Source organism: Balearica regulorum, chromosome W, assembly GCF_011004875.1.
Source record: "Balearica regulorum gibbericeps isolate bBalReg1 chromosome W, bBalReg1.pri, whole genome shotgun sequence".
Lineage (NCBI taxonomy): Eukaryota > Metazoa > Chordata > Aves > Gruiformes > Gruidae > Balearica > Balearica regulorum.
Genome location: NC_046219.1, coordinates 12,991,780 through 12,999,572, shown reverse-complemented (window position 1 = coordinate 12,999,572; position 7,793 = coordinate 12,991,780). Strand labels below are relative to the sequence as shown.

General features: G+C 45.9%; 1 long non-coding RNA gene across 1 annotated transcript in view; it reads right to left on the bottom strand.

The window, feature by feature from the left end:
* Nucleotides 1-7,494: 7,494 nt before the first annotated feature.
* The window catches only part of LOC142599245 (uncharacterized), an 830,374-nt gene continuing 830,075 nt past the window's right edge, over nt 7,495-7,793 (bottom strand). The window contains exon 3 of the long non-coding RNA XR_012832874.1: nt 7,495-7,597. This is a non-coding gene — a long non-coding RNA (uncharacterized LOC142599245). The remainder of the gene's footprint in view (nt 7,598-7,793) is intronic.

Here is a 7,793-nt window from a genome sequence, read left to right as displayed (position 1 = left end):
GTGGGGTCGACACGCTGGAGGGAAGGGATGCCATCCAGAGGGACCTTGACAGGCTGGAGAGGTGGGCCCGTGCAAACCGCATGAAGTTCAACAAGGCCAAGCGCAAGGTCCTGCATGTGGGTCAGGGCAATCCCAAGCACGACTATAGGCTGGGCGAGGAATGGATTGAGAGGAGCCCTGAGGAGAAGGACTTGGGGGTGTTGATTGATGAGAAGCTCAACATGAGCTGGCAGTGTGCACTTGCAGCCCAGAAAGCCAACCGTGTCCTGGGCTGCATCAAAAACAGAAGTTCGACCAGCAGGTCGAGGAAGGTGATCCTGCCCCTCTACTCGGCTCTTGTGAGACCCCACCTGGAGTACTGCATCCAGCTCTGGGGGCCCCAGTACAGGAGAGACATGGAGCTGTTGGAGAGAGTCCAGAGGAGGGCCACGAAGCTGATCAGAGGGCTGGAGCACCTCTGCTATGAGGACAGGCTGAGAGAGTTGGGATTGTTCAGCCTGGAGAAGAGAAGGCTCTGGGGAGATCTAATTGCAGCCTTCCAGTACCTGAAGGGGGCCTACAGGAAAGATGGTGAGGGACTGTTTATCAGGGAGTGTAGTGACAGGACAAGGGGTAATGGGTTTAAGCTGAAGGAGGGTCGATTTAGATGAGATGTTGGGAAGAAATTCTTTACTGTGAGGGTGGTGAGGCACTGGAAGAGGTTGCCCAGAGAGGTTGTGGAGGCCCCCTCCCTGGAAGTGTTCAAGGCCAGGTTGGATGAGGCTTTGGGCAATGTGGTCTAGTGGAGGGTGTCTTTGCCCACATCAGGGGGTTTGGAACTAGATGATCTTTGAGGTCCCTTCCAACCCAAACCACTCTATGATTCTATGATTCTATGATGGGGAGCAGAGATCCCACCTGCAGCCCATGGTGGACCCCACTCCAGAGCAGGTGGAGGCACCTGAAGGAGGCTGTGGCCCCATGGGAAGCCCATGCTGGAGCAAGCTCCTGGCAGGACCTGTGGATCCGTGGAGAGAGGAGCCCATGCCAGAGCAGGTTTGCTGGCAGGACTTGTGACCCCATGGGGGACCCACGCTGGAGCAGTTTGCTCCTGAAGGTCTGCACCCCATGGGAGAGACCCACGCTGGAGCAGTTTGTGAAGAACTGTAGCCTGTGGGAAGGACTCACGTTGGAGAAGTTCATAGAGGATTGTCTCCTGTGAGAGGGACCCCACGCTGGAGCAGGGGAGGAGTGTGAGGAGTCTTCCCCCTGAGGAGGAAGGAGCAGCAGAGACAACGTGTGATGAACTGAATGCAACCTCCATTCCCTGTCCCCCTGTGCCCCTGGTGGGGAGGAAGCAGAGAATTTGTGAGCAAAGTTAAGCCCAGGAAGAAGGGAGGGGTGAGGGGAGATGTTTTAAGATTTGGTTTTATTTCTCATTACTCTGCTCTGTTTTGCTTCATAATGTAATAAATTAGATGATTTTTTTTTCTAAGTTGAGTGTGTTTTGCCAGTGACAGTAATTGGTGAATGATCTCTCCCTGTCCTTATCTTGACCCACGAGCCTTTCATTATGTTTTCTCTCCCCTGTGCAGTTGAGGAGGGGGAGTGATAGAGTGGCTTTGGTGGGCACCTGGTGTCCAGCCATGGTCAACCCACCACACTTGCTCTGAGGCAGCTGTACCAGCTTCAGATAAATCCACCCAAGATAATGGTCCCATTTACATTAAGAAGCACACACAAAGTATAAAATGCAGCATTTTTTACCCTTTCTTAAATATGTTATCATAGAGGCTCTACCAATGTCACTGACTGACTCAGGTTTTGGCAGCAGCAGGTCTGTCTTGGAGATGACTGAAACTGTCTCCATCTAACATGGGAGCAGCTTCTGGCATTGTCTCACAGAAGCCACCTCTGCAATCCCTCCCACTACCGAAACCTTACCATGTAAACCCAGTACAATAATGAAAAAAACCAGTAGATGCATAAGTTTTAAAGGGCATATGTCAGAATTCGTAAAATTTACAGTATTTTCAATTTTGGAAGTTTTCAGAGAAAATTATTTTTCTTAGTGTCGGTTTTTTTACTGATCTGAAAGTGTAATAATATTTTACACCTAGAAGAGTTTGTTTCTAGACAGAACTAGTGGAGCAGCACATCATGAAATGCGGTGCCAGACTTTGTATTTGGACTAATGGCACAATATTAAGACAAATGCTTTATGAGCATAGAATGCTCTTCTTGGGCATGTTCCCATATACTGCAATTAGGCACAAGTGCCATTAACTCTAGAGAGAATTTTGTACAAGTACAGATTGCATGATTAATCCTTATGATATTCCTTTTTAAAAACTCATATCCAGAAAAGCTATTTTTATGCACCAGTAGTTAGTCAATAAAAATTAATACAGAATATTAATCTAGTCATGGAGAACTACTATTTGAACTATGTTGCAAATTAAAGTACAACTCTCTTAAATGGTCACTTCTGTATTGTAAGAATTTAATGATAAGAATAAGGCACAAGTTTATTCAAGATAGGACAGACAGCAAAGTTTATTTCTCTTCCTTCATACCCCATTAGTAACATCTGCACCTTACATATAGTTTGGGTCACTGGTATGACAATGGTTGCAAACTGGCTGCAATTCTCGATATTCTCAGAGTTATAGAAATGCTTCTCTATTGAGCATTTAAGTTTGTAACCTTTGCACATATTACGGTAACACAAATAAGGAGTGAATAATTTACTTCCATATCTCTTAACATTCTTGAACAGCATTGTTATGAGTTCAAAGTCTCAAAGTATGAAAAATCAAATTATTTTTGTATTTTGACTTTTTGAATTTTTTTATTCTGTTGATTTTTATTTTATCATTTCAAAGAAACAAAAATACAGTTAATGAATGAAACCTCTATGGTAGTCCTAGAAGAGTTAAGAACAAGACAATAAATACGTCCTTTCTTTGCTTTTTTCTTTCATTTACTCTAATGCTTTTCATTGACTATATGGGTTGAGAATTTAGAAGATGTTTAGGAACCTGGGATGCCTACTTCCCATTAATTTTAATAGGAAAGAGCTTTCAAATATTTGAAGGAGTTTTAATAAATATTAGTAGTCATTTCAAGTTCTCAACAAGCATATGCTCTTACTTGTAGAAATTATCATAATTCTTCCAAGAAGAATATGTACATTCCATTTCATGGAGGATTCCTATTTCTTTTTGCGTTACATTAAATACAAATACCATATATATGACATTATGACTGACCACCAAGTCTGTCAAAAGGAATGTTAAATTTAGAATGGGTCTATATAAATATGAGATCAAACTATGCTATAATTTACCCTGGAATTTGTAATACAAGAAAAATAAATGAAAAAAGAATAAATAGAAATCTTGCTATTTTCACATTCAGTTTTACACTCTTCACTTGATTCAGTTTCCCACTACTTAGAAGAATGGTAATTGTGCCTAATAGTATTTATGAGGTAATGAATAGGTGCCTTTCTCTTCTTGCATCTTATGTGTATATATATTTTTAATGCATACACATTGTGGAACAGATCTTATTGTTTACTACTCAAACAAAATAGATACCAATAATAATGCACTAATGCTAGGAAGTTGTACTGGTCTTGACCTAAATATACTTTTAAAAAAGCTAATTGAAGGTTCTTACTCATATGTTATATGTTAGTCATTTCACAGTACATGACCTTAACTAACTTAAAGTGGTAGAAGAAAACAAATTGCAATTATGCTCATCCAGAAAAAGAATATCTTTATATTAAAGTACCTGCCTATTTCCACAACATTACACAACAGGCCTTCTTTACTGAGAGATGAGAAAGATGGGGTATATAAAAATTATTGACTTGCTGTGAAAGAATTATCAGGCATCTTGTGCAATATCAGCTGCTTTTTGCACTGAAATAGAAAATCTTTGCTCTTGTTATAGCTTAAGAAATCAATCATTTCAAATAATGTAAATATAAATGTAAAGGGTCCTACAACAATATAAGAATAAGTTGATATCTGACAGTGACATCTTCTAATTAACTTATTCTTGTGATACAGGTAGTATAACTGTTAATGGGCAATTCTTGCTCTTTAAGTCTAAAGCTATGTAAAGGGCTCTGCTGGCACTACAGTTTTCCTGTACTGGGAAAAAGCCAGTATTTGGGAATAATTAAAATGCTGTGAATGCAATAGACAATTTAGGTGTATGTGATGGCCACCTGCACTGGGAGTGCACAAAGAAAAAGGCTGCACTGTGTATCTCATTTAATGATTCTAGGAGTTACGGAGAAGATTTCATTTTGGTAGCCAAGCAAAACTCCACTGCTCCTATTGCAATGGAGATCATGGAATCATAGAATCATGGAATCATAGAATGGTTTGGGTTGGAAGGGACCTCAAAGATCATCTAGTTCCAAACCCCCTGATGTGGGCAGGGACACCCTCTACTACATCACGTTGCCCAAAGCCTCAGCCAACCTGGCCTTAAACACTTCCAGGGAGGGGGCCTCCACAACCTCCCTGGGCAACCTCTTCCAGTGCCTCACCACCCTCACAGGGAAGAATTTCTTCCCAACATCTAATCTAAATTGACCCTCCTTCAGCTTAAGCCCATTACCCCTTGTCCTGTCACTACACTCCCTGATAAACAGTCCCTCTCCATCTTTCCTGGAGGCCCCCTTCAGGTACTGGAAGGCTGCAATTAGATCTCCCTGGAGCCTCCTTTTCTCCAGGCTGAACAATCCCAACTCTCTCAGCCTGTCCTCATAGGAGAGGTGCTCCAGCCCTCTGATCAGCTTCGTGGCCCTCCTCTGGACTCTCTCCAACAGCTCCATGTCTCTCCTGTACTGGGCCCCCCAGAGCTGGATGCAGTACTCCAGGTGGGGTCTCATGAGAGCGGAGTAGAGGGGCAGGATCACCTCCCTCGACCTGCTGGTCACACCTCTTTTGATGCAGCCCAGGACACGGTTGGCTTTCTGGGCTACAAGCGCACACTGCTGGCTCATGTTGAGCTTCTCATCAATCAATACCCCCAAGTCCTTCTCCTCGGGGCTGCTCTCAATCCATTCCTCGCCCAGCCTGTAGTCGTGCTTGGGATTGCCCTGACCCACATGCAGGACCTTGCACTTGGCCTTGTTGAACTTCATGCGGTTTGCACGGGCCCACCTCTCCAGCCTCTCAAGGTCCCTCTGGATGGCATCCCTTCCCTCCAGCGTGTCGACCACACCACACAGCTTGGTGTCATCAGCAACTTTGCTGAGGGTGCACTTGATCCCACTGTCCGTTTCGCCGAAAAAGATGTTGAACAGTGTCGGTCCCAGGACTGACCCCAGAGGAACGCCACTCATCACTGGTCTCCACTTGGACATTGAGCCGTTGACCACAACTCTTTGAGTGCGACCATCCAGCCAATTCCTTATCCACCGCGTGGTCCATCCATCGAACCCATGTCTCTCCAATTTAGAGACAAGGATGTCATGCGGGACAGTGTCAAATGCCTTGCACAAGTCCAGGCAGATGACGTCAGTTACTCTTCCCTTGTCCACCAACGCTGTAACCCCATCATAGAAGGCCACCAAGTTTGTCAGGCATGATTTGCCCTTAGTGAAGCCATGTTGGCTGTCACCAATCACCTCCTTATTTTCCCTGTACCTGAGCATAGTCTCCAGGAGGGTCTGCTCCATGATCTTGCCAGGCACGGAGGTGAGACCGACCAGCCTGTAGTTCCCTGGGTCTTCCTTTTTTCCCCTTCTTAAAAATGGGGGTTATGTTTCCCCTTTTCCAGTCAGTGGGAACTTCACCGTACTGCCAGGACTTCTCAAATATGATGGAGAGTGGCCTGGCCACTTCATCCGCCAGTTCCCTCAAGACCTGTGGATGCATCTCATCAGGTCCCATGGACTTGTGCACCTTCAGGTTCCTTAGATATTCTCAAACCTGATCTTCTCCTACAGCGGGTGGTTCTGCATTCTCCCAGTCCCTGCCTTCTGCGACCTGGGCAGTGTGGCTCAAGCATTTGCCAGTGAAGACTGAGGCAAAGAAGGTGTTGAGTACCTCAGCCTTCTCCATATCCTAGAGTGACCGGGTTGCCTGTTTCATTCCAGAGGGGGCCTACATTTTCCTTTGTCTTCCTTTTATCACTGGCATACCTATAGAAGCTTTTCTTGTTGTCCTTGACATCCCTGGCCAGATTTAATTCTGTCAGGGCTTTGGCTTTCCTAACCTTATCCCTGGCTGCTCGGACAGTTTCTCTGTATTCCTCCCAGGCTACCTTCTCTTGCTTCCACCCTCTGTAGGCTTGCTTTTTGTGTTTGACTTTGCCCAGGAGTTCTTTGTTCATCCATGCAGGATATGCATCCTTGCAGATAAATGGTCTGATCAAATTTGTTAAGGATAATTGTGTGTATGATTTGCTTATATTTGTAATACATTGTGAGGAAAATGACTTCCCTACTGTATAGCTCTTATTTTTCAGTTTTGCTACATCCCTGGGCTGGTTAAAGCACTTAGGCTCAGATCCTACATAGTCTGAGAGTCTGGGTCTTACTGCTAAATCTCATATTTACTATCACTAACAGTCCTCTAAAATTCTTGCCCTGTTCCAAATTGCCCAGGCACAGCCCATATGGTGAGAGAACATTTTATAAATGCAGGTTCAACTGCGAAGTACAGATTACCTCTCATCTCTATTCATGCTCTTCTGGCATTCTTAAAGCCTCCATATGTACGTGTCAGGGCCCTGATGGCACTACTAGGCCTTACTGGCTTTGTCCAGCCTCCCCTGGGGCCTTCCCCCACCCCTGCCCATGGCCCGGGACTCCATTTCAGCCCAGCCCAGAGATGCTATAGGAGTGCTGGTCTTCAGCTCTGCCACAGCCCTGCCCTGTCTGGCCATGGGCCCCACTGAGTTGGGCCAGAGTCCCAGCCTGGCCTCAGCCCATCCCAGTCCCCACAGAGGTGCCTGATGCCCTGGGCTGGAGGCAGCCCCTGGCCTGCCTTGCTCCCTTGCTGGGGGTGGTGGGACAGGCCCTGGATGGTGAGGCCCTGCCCTGCCCATCCATGAAGCCCCCATAGCTCCAGGCTCTCCAGCCCTCAGGGAGCCGCCCACCTTCACGTTACCCTGACAGCATGTTCCTTATAATGAAGGAATTAAAAACCAACTCTCTCTTTTCAGATCTTCATGTTGAGTACTGCCAATTACCTTAATGAACTGTTTAAACGGAAGAAGTAGTCAAAATTAATTCTAATCCATGAACTAGTGCCATCTAAAATTTGGAATATCCTTAGAATCTGTTTGTGGTGGGTTGACCCTGGCTGGGGGCCAGGTGCCCACCAGAGCCACTCTATCACTCCCCTCCTTCTCTAGACAGGGGAGAAAAGGTGCAACGAAAAGCTTGTGGGTTGAGATAAGGACAGGGAGAGATCACTCACCAGTTATCGTCACGAGCAGAACAGACTGAACTTAGAGAGGGAATTCATCTGAGTTATTACTAAGCAAAACAGAGTAGAGGAATGAGAAATAAAATCAACTCTTAAAACACCTCCCCCCACCCCTCCCATCTTCCCAGGCTCAACTTCACTCCCGGCTTCAACCTCTGCTCCCCCCTCAGCGGCACAGGGGGATGGGGAATGGGGGTTACGGTCAGTTCATCACATGTTGTTTCTGCCGCTTCTTCATCCTCAGGGGAGGACTCCTCTCATCCTTCCCCTGCTCCAGCATGGGGTCCCTCCCATGGGAGACAGTCCTTCACGACCTTCTCCAACGTGAGTCTCCTCCACGGGGTGCAGACC